Source organism: Myxine glutinosa, chromosome 12, assembly GCF_964187855.1.
Source record: "Myxine glutinosa chromosome 12, kmMyxGlut1.1, whole genome shotgun sequence".
Classification (NCBI taxonomy): Eukaryota; Metazoa; Chordata; class Myxini; order Myxiniformes; family Myxinidae; genus Myxine; species Myxine glutinosa.
Genome location: NC_136272.1, coordinates 110,398,485 through 110,418,327, shown reverse-complemented (window position 1 = coordinate 110,418,327; position 19,843 = coordinate 110,398,485). Strand labels below are relative to the sequence as shown.

Genomic DNA, 19,843 nt, shown 5'->3' with positions numbered 1-19,843 from the left:
CCTAAAACAGAGCGCTCAGGACCTCAGACTGGGCCGAAGCTTCTCCTTCCAACAGGACAATGACCCTACCGAAGCACACAGCCAAGACAAGACAGGAGTGGCTTCGGGACAACTCCATGAAGGTCCTTGAGTGGCCCAGCCAGAGCCCTGACTTGAACCCAATCGAACATCTCTGGAGAGACCTGAAAATGGCTGTCCACCGACGGTCCCCATTCAACCTGACAGAGCTTGAGAGGATCTGCAGAGAAGAATGGCAGAAAATCCCCAATTCCAGGTGTGCAAAACTTGTCGTGTCATACCCAAGAATACTCGAGGCTGTAATCGCTGCCAAAGGTGCTTCAACTAAGTGCTGAGTTAAGGGTCTGAATACTTATGTCAATGTGATATTTCAGTTTTTTTTTTAAAATAAATTTGCAAAACTTTCTAAAATCCTGTTTTCTCTTTGTCATTATGGGGTATTGAGTGTAGATTGATGAGGGAAAAAATGAATTTAAACGATTTCAGCATAAGGCTGCAACATAACAAAATGTGAAAAAAGTAAAGGGGTATGAATACTTTTCTGAATGCACTGTAGGTTGGTAGGTATAGTGTTGTGAGTCGGTACATAGTGTTGTGATCGTGTATATATGTGATAGTGTATGTAGGTAGGTAGGTATGTTGTTGAGTGGTGGACTGGTAGTAGCTATAGTGTTATGAGTGCTACTGCAGTGTTACGAGTGCACGCTCCTTGCTGCACGGGTCACGTGTCACGCTACCTGCATGTTGATGAGCTAATTAGCATATACAAGCTTCCTCGCTCGTGCCAGCTCTGAAGTCCCGTTGCCTTTCTGCCAATTAGCAATCTCGACCCCGCCCTCAAGAGAATGCAATTATCGTGCGCGGTGTTAACTCTTTGTAAGGAGTGACCTTTTCTTGATACTTTCCATCAGGTGTTCTCTATGAACAAGTTATTCGTCGTTTGTATATTTTGCTCACTATTTATGCAATATTTACTGTTGGTGTCCAGCAAGCGTCTCCACGCAGTCGATTCGGACCGATCTCGCAAGACGAGTGCGATTTCAAATGCTGGCGTCTTCGACCCGTGCTGGGGTCGACTCTCCGAGGTCTCAGGGTCAAATATCGAGTATTGACGATAACGATGCAGATTCGAACTCTGCTCCTGCATTGTCGTCCTCCATTAATTACTTCTCGCTGCAAACACTTTTATTAACGAGTTTAATCATAATTTGGGTGTTCAGGCAGTGACCGCGCGGGTCACAGGGCAAGACACATCGTCCATGTACCACGTGGCCACGTCGATATCTGTTTCGCACAGTGTCCGGTGAAACGGCGTTCCTTTAACTCTTAGATGCAGGCGTCAAAAATCCTTCATAAACGCAGCCATTTTATCCTCGGAGGCCCAACGGATGTATTCGTGTCATGTTTTTTTTTTAAATAGATTCTTTTTCTTTCATATCCTTTTTCAATCCAAGTCGATGCTCATGGATGTGTATTTGCTCAGAAAATGTGAATCATTGATCCTATTAGTTGGTAGAATCCCATACAAGTGATGCATCTTTTTTGGGGGGAGGAGGGGGAATTTTTTTTTTGTTCTTGGTTTTTCAACTTTTTTCCCCTCTAAAAAGTTGAGGCTCATGGAGGAGTATTTGCTCAAAAAATATGATTCACTGATCCTTTTTATTTAGAATGCATATGTCCACAACTGTCAAAAAATCCTACACCTATGCAACCATTGGGCCTCGGAGACCCCACAAATGTATTCGTGTAAAGTTTTTAAATTTTCATATTTTTGTCACTGAATTATTTGTAACCAAGTTATAGCCGGCGAAGCCGGTGTTGTGAATGAATGCGTACGTATTATGTTGAAAAACCAGATTATGCTGGATCCTTTGAGAATTCCAAGCTTTGATGCACCAAATCACTCAATGGAGGCCGCCATCTTGCGGATGCGGAAGTATGCATAAAAAAATCGAGAAAAAGTTCAATAGGAGTTTGTTTCACCCGTCTGTTTTTGATTCACCATCTTATGCACCTCTAATTTGTAATTAAAATACTTTAAGACCAACCTCGGCTCGCACGGGCCTGGTTATCTTCAACGAAAATCGTCACCAAACACCGGAACCAATGAGATTCGAGCATTTGAAAAAATATTTCAAAAACCAAATCACTCAATGGAGGCCGCCATCTTCCGGATGCGAAAGTATGCATAAAAAAATTGCGAAAAAGTTTAATAGGAGTTTGTTTCACACATCTTTGTTTGATTTACAATCTTATGCACCTCTAATTTGTAATTAAAATACTTTAAGACCAATCTGTTCCCCGGGCCCGGGCCCTGGTTATCTTGAACGAAAATCGTCACCAATTACCGGAACCAATGAGATTCGAGCATTTGAAAAAATATTTCAAAAAAGCTTTTTACCACATTTCGGACGCTGAAAACGGCGTCAAATATTCTAAAATTGACTAAGAATTATTTTTTAGAAATCTCGCGGCCGTAGGGGATAGTTTTTCACGGCCGGAAATATCCGAAGTTGAGACGGAATTCACCGAATTAATCAAGAAGGAGATTTTATAAATTTTAATCTCATCCAGAATGCAAATGGTGTCATTTTGAACTTGGTACGGTACCTACTACACCTACCTACTACCAACTACCTAACCTACTGATGCCATAGTGATGGGTAAAATAGTGGCAAGAGGCTTTGGCTTCGCCGGCTCATTGCGGCTTTGCAGTCAGGTACTAGTAGGAGCATATGATGAGGCTCATATCAAGAAAATAATGATATAACATAGTAGTACAACAACATGTATGCGGGGCCTCAAAGGCCCCAGGCCTGCATTCGTGTTGGATTTTCAGGTTATAAGTGAAGAATGAAGATTTTCCCACAAGCCTGAATGGATTTTTTTTAATGTCACTGAATTTTGTGTAACAACATGAAAGTCGGTGAAAATGAGGCTCATTCCAAAAAATAATAATAATTGTACAGCATAGTTTTTGCAACAAAAAAACCTTGTGGGCCTCCGAGGCCCAATCACGGTATCCAAGGGTTAATAGGACAGGTGTCCGGGTTTTTGTGCCGCTTGGACAGCCACGTTTGCCTTCTAGCAGCGGGCAAGGTCGAACGATTGGCAATGGGAATGAATAAATGAATGAATAAATAAATGAATATATAATGAATGAATAAATGAATGAATGAATAAATGAATGAATGAATAAATGAATGAATGAATAAATAAACAAACTCGTTTCTCGATCGTTCATTTAGAACAACAAGTCACTGTATAGATCATTGCCCCGACATTTATCGTAAAAGTGTTAAAGGTGAAACTTCGTTATATCCCTGGCATCCCCACCTGGCTTCCCTGTGCGTTTTATACACTTTTGTTCCCATAAAGCACAATGGTGATTGTAGAAGCAAGAGGTGAAATGCGACCATTAGCTTTATACTATTGAGGGTAGCTCGGAGGTAGTACAATGACCTTTGTTCTATCTAATCTCAGTCCGATCCCCAACTCCAAACCAGATGCCCGTCTGATCCGGATTTCGGCACGAATTATGACCTCTGGACGTCCGGATTCCAATTTCTTCTCGCAACCACTTCAGGTCTGGTGACCCATTTGCTGAGATAATTGGGCCAATCATATGCATTCTAAGAGCCACCAACTCCATACCTTCTTGTTGAGGCTGTTCAATGGCATTCTTCACTCCAAGGCTTCAAAGCCAGCGATGCAGCACCATCTCATGTCATCCCCCCCATACTACCCTTAAACTTTACTACACCCATTAAGCCTCCCTAACCCGATCCTCTATTAGATGCAGGTTGCTTTGTTTCCTTCCTTTGTCTCTCTCATTCCTCTTTTCCTTTCTTGTCATGTCCAACTGTGGTGCCACTATCAGTTCCTTGTCTTTTTACTCCTCCAACTCTTCATGAGCCTCAATCTTGTATAGGGCTGGTAGGACAGCCCAGGGGTACGCACACTCCCCTATAAGCTTCATAGATGAACCGCGTTTAGAGGCCATTTTTCCCCGCAGAGCAGGGGTTGGCCTATTTTGGGCGCCGTGGTCCCCTTTTTATCCTACGCTAGCGAAGCGAAAAGCGGGGTTAAGCATTCAGTTGATAACGTGTGCCGTACGTGTCTGCATTTTAAAAATTCATTTCATCGGCAACCGTTGGTGCGATTGACATGAAATTTTCACCATAGCAGGGCCTCCTCCTGCAGTATATTTTAATGATTATTATGATGTCATAGATCACGTGGTACAGGCACCATCTTGGAAAAACTTCGTGCCCTTGATATCTCTGAAACCACTCAATGGAAAAAAATTGAGACCTAGCTCATTGTCAACTAATCCCCATGGGGAATAAGATATGTTAATGATGATGTCATCGGTGCCTTCGTTAGTACGTCATAATTCGACAAATACAACACTTATCCATCCGATCATTATTTAAAAAATTTCAGCAACTGTTGGTCTGATGGACACAATTTTCACCATAGCAGCACCTCCTCCTTCAGGATATTTGAATGATAATCATGACGTCATAGGTCATGTGGTACAGGCGCCATCTTGGAAAAACCGAAAAATGTTGCATGTCTATATCTCCAAAACCGCTGCATGGAAAAAATTGAAACATGGCTCATTGTAAATAACTCCATATGGGGAATAGGTGTTGTTAATGATGACGTCATTGGTGCCATAATTATGACGTCATCATGCGACAGGGACAACGCTTAGTCTGATCAGTTTGAAATGCATTGAGCGTGATCTATGCAACAATTATATTAGAGAATATAAACTTATGATATCATCGCTCACGTGGTCTGACAGCCATATTGGATCAAAGAAGAAAAATTGTTAAAAAAACAGAGGAGTTGGCTCGCAACAAGGTGACTGCGCAGGGTAAGTATTCTATGAATACCATCCAGTTTTAAGCAATGTTTTATGACTGGATGCCCTTCCTGCCGCCAACCCTGTTAGTCGCCTCTTGCGACAGACAGGGAATTACCAGTGAACTGGTACTCAATTTGCCGACCTCGGAAGGATGACAGGCTGAGTCAATCCCCCTGGCGTCAATTCAGCGATCGACCGGGATTGGAGCCCAGGATCCTAGGATCCCAAGGTGGCACCCTAACTGCTAAGCTCACACCAGGCTATAAGCTTTATAGCCTGGTATATATTAATTTTTTTAAGTATGAATTTGTGTAGATATCCATGTAAACGGTTTTGTTTTTTTTCCAATATCTCAAGCGGTCGTAGTGCGGTACAATGTACCTCGTATATGTCTTGTCCCTTTGTGAAAAGAGCTAACAACAGGGATTGTCTAACACTGGGTTTTCACACCTCCACATTTCCAGGAATTAGGTGAGACCTGTGTGCCCCAAACGTGTTGGAAGGGAAATCTGGAGCATGGAGGGTTTGCTAAATTTAACGTCAAGCCCGTTGTTGCCTGGCGAGTGTATTCATTTCACATTCATGATTGAAATCTCGTGAGGGGGGAAAAAGCGTCGGTATTAGACCAAGCCGTATGCTTACCAAAGGTCACGATATCGAAAATGTTACCCTTGGCTTCCAATTCCGGTGGTATTTGAACTCGGCACGAAGGTTGCAAATTAAAGGTGTTTGTTTGCTCGATTAATGGCGTATACAATATTCAGGTGTTGTGGTTTGCAGGTAGGGTACGATAACTATAACTAAACACACGCTTATTCACCAAAAGTATCGGGACATCCGGGGAAAAGTCAGTTGTCAATTAATTTACCTGATTTCCAATTAGAGCATTATACTGCTACTGAGACTCCGTATGAAATGTTGGTAAGTGTTGGTAGAAATTTTAAGGTAGTTGTCATGCTGGTAGGCACAAGGACCTTCGTTGTACTATTGCATCGAAGCAGGTCGTGCGTCGTTGTCCCATACGTCACAATGTATCATGGGGACAAACACATTGTTTGAGGGTCCATTTCGAGTTTGGATGTTCTGCACCAATGTACAGAATAACACACACATTAGTAGATTGAACAGGTTGGCCAGGTGTAGGGAGGGAGGGAGATCCAGTTGGCAAATTACAGCCAGTGTTTTTCAAGGTCACAAAAACGACACCAAACAGAATTTAGTAATTGCAATAAAAACGCTAAAATAAACATTATTAATGAAGCATGTAAATAAATACATTTTAAAACATGTCCAGCCGTTGCTGGGAGATGCAATAGATCCCGTGGGCAATACATAATTATGACAGTTTCTGCATTTGGTTCAGAGCTTGATTCAGTGGTAATAGTAATGGATGTGCTGGATAATTTGCATGTAATCTGCAAGGTATGGTGTGCATGCATGATTTAATATATTGTTCATTTAATAGAATGTGTGATAATCATTATGAATATATGATAATATATTAAACCCTCTGACAAGAAAGGTAAAAATGCATAGGTAGAAGGTTTGAATAGTGTCGCTGCAATGTTGGGTTGACCGACTGTCTGGACACAGCGAAGGTCGTGGATCTACTGATGTAACCTCACGGCCGCAGTTGTGGACCCACCGTTCGGAGAGATTCTGGGTCGAGAGGGTCGAAAGGTCGATGGAAATTAATTGAAAAAAAGAAAAAAAAGAACTGAGGCCATCTGATGATCCTGGCAGCCAGAAAATCCATTAATTGCTTTCAAGTTAATAAAGTTTTTAATTTGGGTAAACAACTATTTTGAGGTTTGGAATTTAGATAAAATTAAGCTTCCGTGTGTTGTCTCATTAATATAATTTACAACATCCTTTAAATTTTATATAACGCTTTAGGAAATAGAGAGTTCCTAGAACATCTCACCCTGTGCTGTCTTGAGAAACAAGGACATGGGTGGGATCTACGAGCAGCAAATTTGATTGGTCGTGATGATGTAAAATTATGCAATATTTTGTCCAAATACTGCGAAACGGAAGTGTTTTAAAAGTGCCAAAAAAGCCGTTTGTGTTCCAGTGTTCAAGTACAGGCAGTCCCCGGTAGGGTGGTCCAGAGATATATGTAATATTTAATACTATTAATAATCCATGCTCCACAAGGCTGCCCTTGTTCCTATGTTTATAAAGATCATATGAACCAAATATGAGGTCAATTGGAACTTATTTAGAGGTTGCTCAAAAAATAACATTTTTAATTTATCCTGTTTTTTTCAGATGGCAGAAACTCGCAGCTCTTCCACAGTTTGGTTGCTGGGCAAGTCTGAAAAGGAAATAATATGTGGGGGACTACCAACCAAAGGACACACATTGCAGAAAATGGTGTACCATCACATAGAAGACACACCATACAGTTAGTGAAAGTGCCCAACTTAGTGTACAAGCTGTGTGTGCATACTGGGAGAAAGCACGAATTCCAGTGCAGAGACTAGAATCCTGTGAGCGTCAACTTTTGAAGTTGTATGATGCCTACAAACTGGTAAAGAAAAATAGATCCAAGACATTCGAAAACTATAGAGTGAAGGAGCAGATGTTCAAAGATGATCTTCAATCCCTCTTCGATATCTCACCAAATGATGCGCTTGAGAAAATGACGAATGAAGCAGACAAAGCATTCCTTATCATGCAGCGTGAGGATCCCTCAAATTCACGTATGGGATCTGTGGACAAAACTCTGGCAGTGAAGGAGAACCGAAAGCGTATCAGGCTTGAGAATGAAGATAAAATAAAGAAGAAACATGCTGCTGAGACTCTAACAGCAATGCAATCTGTTCCATCAACATCGGCTGTGGTTGATGATGATGATGAGTCTGAGATTGAAAGCTCCGATTCAGGGGACAATGAATTCAACCTCCAAAGTCCATCTTCTGCCAAACAGGCGAAAAAGGCTCCCATCAAGGTGATCACTCCAGCAATAGTGGCAACTCTGGACAGAGTAAATCTCTCAGATCGGCATGCTGTATTTGTGGCCAGTGCTTTTGCACAATCTCTTGGTCATACCATTGAAGACAAGTGCAAGCCAACAATCTATATTATAATAGGCGAAGGTGATTCTGTCTATCTGTCCGGGGTGGGGGGAGACTTACTTACTCCGTTTACAGAGTAGCTCCACCCATTCTTGGAGAGGCTTCATGTAAACAAATATCCACCATTTTATTAACTCGAATAGCTTTGAGGCCTGTTTAGTTCGGCCCGTGTTGTCTTTCTCTCTCACACAGGTTTATTTCAACTCAAATTCGATATATCATTTCATTTTTAACAGTCGCTAACATAGTTTTAGACTCGGTTGGAAAAAAAACGGAAAGAAAATCCGATGAAAGTTTCCGTTTATAGAACGAAATGATTTCCCAAAGGCCTGTAAAATAAAGCCCATTCATTGAGTCACCCACACGATTTTATCTCGAATTCACCATCTGATTTAATTTTTATCGATATCGATGGTTTTAGACTCTGTGTCAGAAATAATTGAGAACATTCACGCACACACGGGAAAATGCAGAGATATATTTTTTTAAATCGCGCTACGATGATACACGAAAATACACCGCCTAAAATAACAGTCGGGGAAAATGTCGACATATACTAAAAATTCGCTTTTTCTTTTCCGTTAAGATATATTACTTTTACTTTTGATGACAGTCGTCACAAAACGACATATATTTCTTCGTTCTGATTTCATTCAACAATATTATCCGGAAGTAAAAACTAAAATATGTTTCAGGAAATTACCGAGAGATATTTCTCCGTTTTTTTTTTTATTAGTTATGTGCGCATACACTTTAAATAGGTTTATTTGAAATCTTTAATTCTCACAATGTAATTTACTTGCCATTTGATGATTACAAGACACTACCTCTTGAGGATCGTGACAATTCATGCGTTGCGTGGAAACTTCCATTTCCAAAATGAATGAGACGGGAGAGGAGCGAGGCGCGAGGAGTTGGAGAGTGAGGAGCGAGGGGTTGGAGAGTGAGGAGCGAGGAGTTGGAGAGTGAGGGGCGAGGGGTTGGAGAGTGAGGGGTGAGGGTGGAGAGTGAGGGGCGAGGGGTTTTGAGAGTGAGGGGGTGAGGGGTTGGAGAGTGAGGAGCGAGGGGTTGGAGAGTGAGGAGCAAGGGGTTGGAGAGTGAGGAGCGATGGGTTGGAGAGTGAGGGGCGAGGGAATGGAGAGTGAGGAGCGGGGGTTGGAGAGTGAGGAGCGAGGGGTTAGAGAGCGTGGGGTTGGAGAGTGTGGGGCGAGGAGTTGGAGAGCGAGGGGGGTTGGAGAGCGAGGAGCGAGGGGTTGGAGAGTGTGGGGCGAGGAGTTGGAGAGCGAGGGGGGTTGGAGAGCGAGGAGCGAGGGGTTGGAGAGCGAGGGGCGAGGGGTTGGAGAGTGAGGAGCGAGGGGTTGGAGAGTGAGGAGCGAGGGCTTAGAGTGAGGGGTGAGGGCTTGGAGAGCGAGGAGTTGGAGAGCGAGGGGTTGGAGAGAGAGGAGCGAGGGGTTGGAGTGTGAGGAGCGAGGGGTTGGAGAGCGAGGAGCGAGGGGTTGGAGAGCGAGGAGCGAGAGGTTGGAGAGCGAGGAGTGAGGGGTTGGAGAGTGAGGAGCGAGGGGTTGGAGAGCGAGGAGCGAGGGGTTGGAGAGCGAGGAGCTAGGGGTTGGAGAGCGAGGAGCTAGGGGTTGGAGAGCGAGGAGCTGGAGAGCGAGGAGCTAGGGTTTGGAGAGTGAGGAGCGAGGGGTTGGAGAGTGAGGAGCAAGGAGTTGGAGAGTGAGGGCCGATTGGAGTGGAGAGTGAGGAGCGATTGGAGAGGAGAGTGAGGAGCGATTGGAGAGGAGAGTGAGGAGAGATTGGAGAGGAGAGTGAGGAGCGATTGGAGAGGAGAGTGAGGAGTGATTGGAGAGGAGAGTGAGGAGTGATTGGAGAGGAGAGTGAGGAGCGATTGGAGAGGAGAGTGAGGAGTGATTGGAGAGGAGAGTGAGGAGCGATTGGAGAGGGGAGTGAGGAGCGATTGGAGAGGAGAGTGAGGAGCGATTGGAGAGGAGAGTGAGGAACGATTGGAGAGGAGAGTGAGGAGTGATTGGAGAGGAGAGTGAGGAGCGATTGGAGAGGAGTGTGAGGGATTGGAGAGGAGTGTGAGGGATTGGAGAGGAGTGTGAGGGATTGGAGAGGAGTGTGAGGGATTGCAGAGGAGTGTGGGAGATTGGAGAGGAGTGTGAGGGATTGGAGAAGAGTGTGGGGAAGTATTGGAGAGGAGTGTGAGGAGGTATTGGAGGGGAGTGTGAGGAGGAGTGTGATTGGAGAGGCGTGAGGGTGGAGAGTGTCAGGTGGAGTGGAGTGAGGGGTCACATATTATGTGAAATAAATAAATTGTGTTCATTACACCATTTCTGGGTCTGATGAATTGCCAGTAACCATTTTGTATAATTTAATGTGCAGCATCTAAATCAAGATGTCCAAATGTCACACACGTCCATGCCCATGGGATTCCCCACGGGTGACCCCACTAGTAATAAATAATTTGAGTAATTGAAAATAGATAATTATCTATGCATTGATGTATGATGCTAAAAATTCTGTATCTTATTATTCATTAAAATTTGTCAACATTTTGAGCAACCTCTAAATATTGTCCAATCAAGCTCAAATTTTCACCACAAACTATTTGTTTCAATAGGGATAGGGGCAAGGTTGTGGAGATATGAAAATCCAATCTTCTAATTTTTGGACCACCCTAGTCCCCGGGTTACGTACAGTTCCATTTTTAAGTACTAGGGCATGCCCGTACTATATATAAGCTAGGACGTGCCCGTACGTGGGTGCCCGTTCCTTGCCAAAAAAAAAACAAAAAAAAAACTTTGAAACCACGTGGCAGTAACGACCACAGAACCCCCCCCCCCTCTATTTACATGAATGGTTTGGTCCATTCGCAACGACCACAGAACCCCCCCCCCTCTATTTACATGCAATGGTTTGGTCCATTCGCAACGCCAAAGCGAACGGCGAACGGCTAAATCGCCATAGCTCGGTAAGTACTTGTCCGATTAATTTCAAACCTTGAAAAGGCACATCCTCGGGTCCCCAGCAATATACCTGGCAAGTTTAAAGTATATCGGACCGGTAGTTGTCGAGAAATCGTTGTCGCATACACACACACACACATACACACACACATACACACAGAGATTAATGGAATTATAGATAGATGTCTGTAAGTCGAATTTGTATGTATGTCAGAACAGTTATGTACGGTTCACATCTAGCATAAATTAGTCAAATGTTTGTCTTAGTATACGTAGTGTGTTCAAAAAGTATCCGACCTTTATTTTTCGTGCGTAAAAAAGAAGAAGCTAGGGAGGCGTTGATTGGTGCACGTATGTAGGCGATCCTAATGCGCACGCGTGAATTTTTTCCCACCTGCAGAAGCTGTCATTCGACGGCAGACCGCCGATGAGTGAGGACATGTAAGCGAGCGCCGTCGGATTTTCGTTTTTGACAAAATGACGGAAAAACTTGAACAACGCTACTGCATCAAATTTTGTGTTTTTTGGCCTCGGGGATGTTGGATGCTTCCATTGTGATGACTGCAACTTGGTTTCTGGGTCGTACCCATAAACCCAGGACTCATCGCCAGTGATCACTGTGTTGAGGAAGCTGGGATCGCTGTTCACAGTCTCCAGCATGTCCTGTGCGATCTCCAAACGGAGTTGCTTCTGCTCAATCGTTAGCAGCTTTGGTACGAACTTCGCTGAGATTCTCCTGAAGCCCAAATCCTCCTTCATAATGGAATGAACGGTGTTGAATCTTGTGGATCGTTTCCACTTGGGAATCGCCAAGCTTTACACAAAATTTGATGCAGTAGCGTTGTTCAAGTTTTTTCCGTCATTTTGTCAAAAACGAAAATGATGGGGTTGGAGAGGGGGTTGGAGAGTTGATTACGAGGTTGCATTGCATCATTGCATAGATTGCATCATCATCAGACATTGCATTGCATCACTTGCATCAGATTTACGCTTTGGAGCCATGATTACGAGGGTAAACATGAAAATTTTAAGTCAAAAGACAACGCACACAACAGTATTTACGTGATCCGACCTAAAATGGCGACGACGGCGTGACGTTGTTCCCCCTCGGGCCGACGAACCGCTGAAAACACGCAGTGTTTTAAGCGTCGCGCAAAGTAATCCGCCCGTTCGTTAGTATGAACCATTGTATGTAACTCGATTTTTTAAATAATAGGCTTTACGTAGGTCGGCACGTAAGTACGGGCGTTCGTAAGTCGGGCGTTCGTAACCCGGGGACTGCCTGTATACAATTCAGTTGAAATAAATATAAAGATTTTGAAGGTTGTAGAATTATTATTTTTTTTAGAAGTTTACCAAATGCAGCTTCTTTTACACCACCTTATTTATTAACAAGTTAAATCAGTTATTCATGCATGCAGTTTGTCCTTTATGATGTCACTTAAAACAGTAAGTTTCCTATTTAGAATGATTTTCAACTGTGTTTGATTGCCAGGCAGAATAAATAAATTATCTCACTCCTCTGTGCATGTGGATCGGGATGAATTCAGAGCCAAAGTCCTGCCAAACTACAGGCTCATTTTCCGATTCGATTTCAAAATATAACATTAATTTTAAATTAAGTCGTCCATCGATCATAAACTGACGATTGTTTTGCACATTTGCTTGTGACATATGTGGTGGCCATCTTCTACCCCCAGGGTATTTGTATGATGCTTAATTCTCTAGTTCCTGTATTGCATTTAGGTGGATTTTTACGTTATCCGTTTTTGTTCATTTACCTTGTACGAATGTGCACCTAGCCAAGTTATTATCTTTGATAATATTACTATCAATTTGTTTTGATAATTATTATCAAATTCCATTTGAATGTTGTCGGAGTGTCGTTTCACCAATTTCAGTTGTTTGCTAATTTCTCGTCCTTCGTTGTGAAGAGCTTTAAATAATCCATGTACATACAGTAGCTGCGTCAACTTTCCTGTTTCTTTGGACATTTTTTATTGGATGTTAAGGTGTATCCCTGTCCTTGCTCATTAATGAGATTGTTCAGTCGGCCCACGGCCAGGAAAAACAGAAGGAATGAAAGGCTGTCACTCTGGAAGACCCCACATCACATATCTTCGCCCCTAGTATTTGGATCCTTCCTTCAAATTGCTGTAATATCAATGTGTTGTTCCACATTGCTAAACTACAGAAGGAATGAAAGGCTGTCACTCTGGAAGACCCCACATCACATATCTTCGCCCCTAGTATTTGGATCCTTCCTTCAAATTGCTGTGATATCAATGTGTTGTTCCAGAGCTCCGTTGCTTTCTCAATCAGTTTGATTATTTGGGGGGTTGATCTTGTACAATATTGCAAGCATTTTATCATCCATGGATGTGGAATACTATCAAAACCTTCTTTTTTTTATAACCTACTAGCAGAAGTACCCGGCATTGCCGGGCGGGGGAGGGGAGGGGAAGGGGGAGGGAAGGGGAACGGGGGGGAGGGGAGAAGAGTGGGAGGGGGAGGGGGAAAAGGGAGGGGGAGGGGAGAAGGGGAGGGGTAGAGTGGAGGGGGTGGGAGGGGGGAGGGGTGGGAGCGGGGAGGGGGTGGAAGGGGGGAGGGGGAGGGGGGAGGGGGGAGGGGAGGGGTGGGAGGGGAAGGTGGAGGGGGAGGGGGAGGGGGAGGGGGGGACCCGGCAGAAGTACCCGGCATTGCTGGGCGGGGGAGGGGAGGGGAGGGGAAAAGGGAGGGGGAGGGGAGAAGAGGGGGGGAGGGGAGGGGAAAAGGGAGGGGGAGGGGAGAAGGGCAGGGGGTAGGGTGGAGGGGGTAGGGTGGAGGGGGAAGGGAGGGGAAGGGGGTAGGGGAAGGGGGAGGGGGAGGGGGGAGGGGGGAGGGGAGGGGGAGGGGGAAAGGGAGGGGGAGGGGGAGGGGGGAAAGGGAGGGGGAGGGGGAGGGGGAAAGGGAGGGGGAGGGGGAGGGGGAAAGGGAGGGGGAAAAGGGAGGGGGAGGGGGAAAAGGGAGGGGGAGGGGGAAAATGGAGGAGGAGGGGAGAAGGGGAGGGGGAGGGGAGAAGGGGAGGGGTAGGGTGGAGGGGGTAGGGTGGAGGGGGAAGGGAGGGGGGACGGAGGGGGGAGGGGGAAGGGGGAGGGAAGGGGATGGCCAGTCAATAATGACGTTGCAGTTCTCATGGTCGGAGAGCAGCACAACAATCGGACATAGTCCTGCATATTCGCAACAGCACAAAGCGGATTTGGAGACTCACCGATCCTGTGACGTCCTCCAGTACCGGCGTTGCCGGGCGGGGGAAGGGAGACCCATACATTCCCAACCCGTACATTCCCAACCCATACATTCGCCCTCTCGACTCAAGCTCACTCGGACAAAAGCCTCCCACAAATTACACCGTGAAGGCCCAATGGTCATGTCTATGCCACAAATCACGGGCGCACTGAATTGAAAATATATAGAACGCTCATACTCCATGAAAAGTGAAGCCGCCGTGTCGCCATCTTGGTCAGCACGACTCGACCAACTCGCTCCGCGGATCTCGTTTTGTGCGGCAATAAACTGCTCCAATCGGTTACGGAAGGGTTGTGAAAAGACGTTTCACAGCTGTTTCAAAGACATTTTATTCATATCGCACAAAATCGATACAAAACACGATCGCATAAAAGGTGAAAAAACGTGTGATGTGTGACGGGATGGAACATCACGTGATCGCTCTGAGCGAATCAGTCTGGCGGCGGGAATGGAACATCACGTGATCGCTCTGAGCGAATCAGCGAGCTGCTCTGGAACCGGCTGAGATTAGCGGGTACTTCGCTGAAATGCGCTGAGGTAAATATGAATAAAAAATATGGATCTCGTCAAATATGGTCTCGGCCATGTTCGTCCCAGGCTCAATGGCTATGTCTATGCCAAATATCAAGTACGTAAGCCTCTCCGTTTAGGAGTCTATCGGTAACATTACACACACACACACACACACACACACACACACACACACACACACACACACACAAACTGTGTTTTATAGATATAGATTTAGGCTGTGGACAATTTGTTCTTCTAGTTAAATGCAGTTTTTGAGTATGGCCTTGTTTAGCAGGAGGTGGTCTATTGTTCCGTAGCATCCTCTCTTATATCCCATTTGTTCTGCCTCTCGGCCACCTTGTTGTATTAAGTGGTGGTACATAATTTCTGTGATGATTTCCATCAGAAGTTTGTATGTTGTTGATATACATGTTATTGGTCTATACTTGTAACGTCATTGGGTTTCTTCTGATTTTGGGATGAGTAATGCATTGACTTATGTGACGCACTCATCCATTACCTTTTCCTCTTGGCTACGTTAGTTGAATGCTTGAACGTAGTGATTGGGTAGAGCATCTAGTATCTTTAGCCAGAAGTTTGGAATTCCATCTGGGAAAGGGCTTATAAATTTGGCATTTTTGCATGTTGTTTTCAATTTTCTTCTTCATAAAATACCACTGGGATATATCCTTGAGGTGTTGCTTTTTCTTTTCCAAGTTTTGGGTCCAATTCACCACCTTGTTGTGTTATTTTGAATCTTCATGAGTTCCTTTCCAGAAATTTTCAAGTTTCTCTTTCTCAAGGTGACTTGGTACATTATGTTTTTGTTACCCTTTTACACGGTAAATCTTTTCGGGTTATTTTCAAACATCTGCTTTTGCTTTCTGCAGTTGTTGACTTCTTTATAGTTTTTTAAAACTTTTTTTCATTTTGAGCTTTTTTTCAGAACCCATTATGTCTCGGTCATATTCTTTGATTTCATATTTGTTTTTTATTTTTGGACTTCACTTCTTTAGCTTTGGGCTTCGGTTTCCTCTTTATGACTTGTAATATTTGTTTCCCAGGGAGAGTTTTTGAGATCGGCACGAAGGCTAATCCTTTCTCAGTTATTATCTCTTCGTCACTAGTCTCCATTTCCATGGCGGTACTTGGTCTATGTCTTTAGGGCCTGGTTTGTTCTTATTATGCCTGTTACTTTTTCTTGAACAAGCAATGCCACTGTAAAGCACACAGTATTGATTTCCTTCAAAGGGGATGATTTTTGGTATTCAGTAATTTTACCAATGATTGGTTGGTTTTCCTCAATAGCATTTCTGTACTTTTGATGTTTTCTTTTCGAAAATGTTGGTGTGTGTGTGTGTGTGTGTGTGTGTGTGTGTGTGTGTGTATGTGTGTGTACGTGTGTGTGTGTGTGTGTGTGTGTGTGTGTGTGTGTGTGTGTGTGTGTGTGTGTGTGTATGTGTGTGTGTGTGTTTATAATCCATTGACAAGTGGGTTGTTGCTCTCGCCGGTCTGATTATTTCACCTGCAACTGTACCATAGAAGAGCTTTTTAGGAATGTTGCTGTCCAAGAAAGGTACACACTTTCATGCAATGTGTAATGAAAACTGTAAAACACACAACACAACACAACACACACACACACACACACACACACACACACACACACACACACACACACACACACACACACACACACACACACACAACACTTTTTATTAATTGGACAGTATCGGATATTCATAAAATATAACATAATTTGCTGTGATATTAATTTCACAACATCCTCTATTCAACTTCATTAAATGTAAACCTCAAATAAATAGTTCCCTTACCTAAAGTAATAACCTTAATCTGTAAGCAATTCACTGTTTCTCTGACCACACAGATGCATCATCAGATGGGCACTGCTCTTCCTCGAGGTTTTGATCATTACAGCCAAGGACTTCTCCAAACTGTGGATCCGCAACCTCGGTCATGGATCCACTTCAGTAGATTCCCACATCAATAGATCCACAATTTCAGTTGCATCCAGGTAGTCAATCAACCCATACATGGTATATCACCATGAAAACTTTTCTGGCTAAAGGATTTCATGTATTATCACATATTTATATCTCCCATCACACATTCCATGATATAATAATACATTAAGTCATGCACATCTTACCTTATATATAACATGTCCACCACCCAGCATGTCCACCACACTTACCACAAAATAAAACTGTTATTCAAACGGTTCTTTTTAATGAATTATATACATGCTGCACTGTCTCTGATAGGGATATTTTTAGACAGTATGTAATAGATGAATCAAGAAATTCAATGTCCATAAACTTTTGTGGAAACCACAAAAAAAAACTTGCACACGAGGTGAGCAGGTTGTATCTCATATAAATTACTTGCTTCATAAATTTTACACTTCCACATCTCCCAGTAACCATTGAGAATGGTTTCACATATATTTTTTATACCTCCACCAATGAAGTCGCCAGAGGTATGGTTTTTGGGTTGTCCGTCCGTCCATCCGTCCATCCATCCGTCCTGAGAGGTTTTCATTACCGCAATAACTTGAGAACGGCTGAAGGGTTTTAAATCAAAACTAGATGATCAAGTATGTACTATGAGGTAAAAGATGAACTGATTAGATTTTGAGGTCAAGAATTCAAAGTTCAAATGTCAGAGGTCATGTTAGGTGAAAATCCTGTTACCACGATAACTTCTGAACCAGCGATGGGATTTTGACGAAAGTTGGTACAAATATGCAGTACTAGCCGAAAGCACCCGGCGTTGCCCAGGTTCTTTTCGAATGAATTTACTACTATAATTCAGCTTTTACTCGCGGCCGTAGATGATTGACTACTATAATTCAGCTCAGCTTTTAATTGTGAAATGGGCCCAGCCTGGCCGAGGCGGCCTCGACCGGCCTTGCCACCTAGCCTAAAACCTTCCTGGGGCCCGTCCCGACATTTTTTGTTTCAGAGGTTTCCTCCTATCTTTCACCGTTCAGGAGATTAGCGCATGCAGACAAACAAACAAAAACTTTCTATCATATGTATACTAGCCAAAAGCACCCGGCGTTGCCCGGATTATTTTTGAATGAATTTACGACTATAATTCAGCTTTTACTCGCGGTCGTAGAAGATTGACTACTATAATTCAGCTCAGCTTTTAATTGCGAAATGGCCCAGCCCGGCCGAAGCGGCCTCGACCGGCCTCGCCACCTAGCCTATAACCTTCCCGGGGCCCGTCCCGACATTTTTTGTTTTAGAGGTTTCCGCCTATCTTTCACCGTTCAGGAGATTAGCGCGTGCAGACAAACGAACAAACAAACAAACAAAAACTTTCTTTTGTACATACAGACTTGGCATTTAATATGGAATTGTTTTTTTTCTTGACTTGGGTTTACTTTCTTAACTCAGTATATCAATCTGGTGAGTTTCTTTTACACTTTGGTGATTAATTTGTTAAAAGAACCATGTAAGTGATTGTCTGTCGCAGCAAGAAGTCAACAACAGGATTATATCACAGGTGGCGGGGCAAAATGTACGGACAGGTGCATTTGATGATTGGCTTCACAGTCGGGTATACAAGGGTTGTTGCGTTCTGTATTAGTGGAAAACAACTGCTGCACGTCTCCAAAAGTTATTTCCGCTTCCTCTGGAGATGGTCCGTCAACTCGACAATGCTGTTTGTCATGGAGTGGTGGCTTTACGAAATTACGGCATGAAACAGCGTGCTATTGCTCGGCAGTATGGCATCACTCAAGGTCAGGTGTCATAGATCCTGAAACGAAATGCTCAGAGGGGTGTCCCTACTCCAATACCGAGGCCAGGACGTCCCCGCAGAACCACAAGGAGGGATGATCGCCAGCTGCACCAGTTAGTCCGCAATGGCCGTACCAAGTTAGCTAATCGGCTTAGGGTTGAGTGGCAGCAACTGACAAATGTGCCTGTATCCAGAAGGCCAGTCAACCAACGACTGGTTCAAGCAGGCTATCATGCCAGGCGTCCCCTGAGAAAGCCACGCCTGACCAGACAACACCGCCAGCGCCGATTGCAGTGGGCCAGAGAGCACCATCAATGGCAGCCAGGACACTGGAATCACCTGATCTTCAGTGACGAGTCTAGATTTCTGGTCTATCGTCAAGATGGCCGCGTCCGAGTGCGCAGACAAGTGCATGAAGCCTACAACAAAGATTGTATAGTGCCAAGAGTCCAAGCTGGAGGTGGTGGGGTGACCGTTTGGGCTGATTTTCATGCAGGGGGCAAAACTGACCTGGTTGTTCTGAATGGAAACCTGAACCAGTTCAAGTACAGGGCCATTCTGGAAGAAACATTGCTTCCATTTGCTCGTGCAGCCTTTCGAGGAAACTTTGTCTTCCAAGATGACAATGCACGGCCTCATCGTGCTTGCATGATCCAACACTTTCTTGCTGACCGTGGTGTAGAGCATATGGAGTGGCCTGCCATGTCCCCGGATATGAATCCGATAGAGAACTTGTGGGCGGAATTAACGCGTCAAATCGACCACTTGGACCAGCAGCCGACCTCTGTGCATGAATTGAAGCAGGCTCTACACCATGGCTTTCCGCTCTACTTGCCATGCAGTGGCAAGGCTATTGTCACTGCATGGCAAGCGATTCCTGTCCAAACCTTGGCAAATCTCGTGAACAGCATGCCTCAACGTGTACGTGCTCTCCTGAATGCTCGTGGGGGTTACACGAAGTACTGAACTGTAATTTTACTGTCCGTAATCCCAGTCGTAATTTAACTTTTGTTTTTGTTGAAAAATTTTTTGGCTAATGTGCAAAATAAAGAGATACTTCTGGAAAACGTACAGAAGTTTAACACAGTACTGTCCATGAATTGAGTTCGATATCAGTTTACATCACTTTCAAGGATCAATTTATTTGTTTCGAAATGTCAAATGTGGTTTTTGTTTCTTTTAAAGGTGACATTAACAAAATCTAGAATAATTTCAACATAATTCCAATGAACTTTTGGTTCTAAGACATCTTGAAAAGTAAGTTCACCCCCACAAAAAAAATATTCCATATTAAATGCCAAGTCTGTATATAGATAGATGATGCAAAG

At 44.0% G+C, this 19,843-nt stretch overlaps 1 long non-coding RNA gene across 1 annotated transcript in view; it reads right to left on the bottom strand.

Moving 5' to 3' along the window:
• Positions 1-4,618: 4,618 nt before the first annotated feature.
• LOC137412410 (uncharacterized) overlaps positions 4,619-19,843 on the bottom strand; it is a 48,965-nt gene continuing 33,740 nt past the window's right edge. Inside the window, exons 4-5 of the long non-coding RNA XR_010981481.2 lie at positions 16,253-16,351; positions 4,619-5,977 (exon numbers count right to left, since the gene is read on the bottom strand). This is a non-coding gene — a long non-coding RNA (uncharacterized LOC137412410). The remainder of the gene's footprint in view (positions 5,978-16,252; positions 16,352-19,843) is intronic.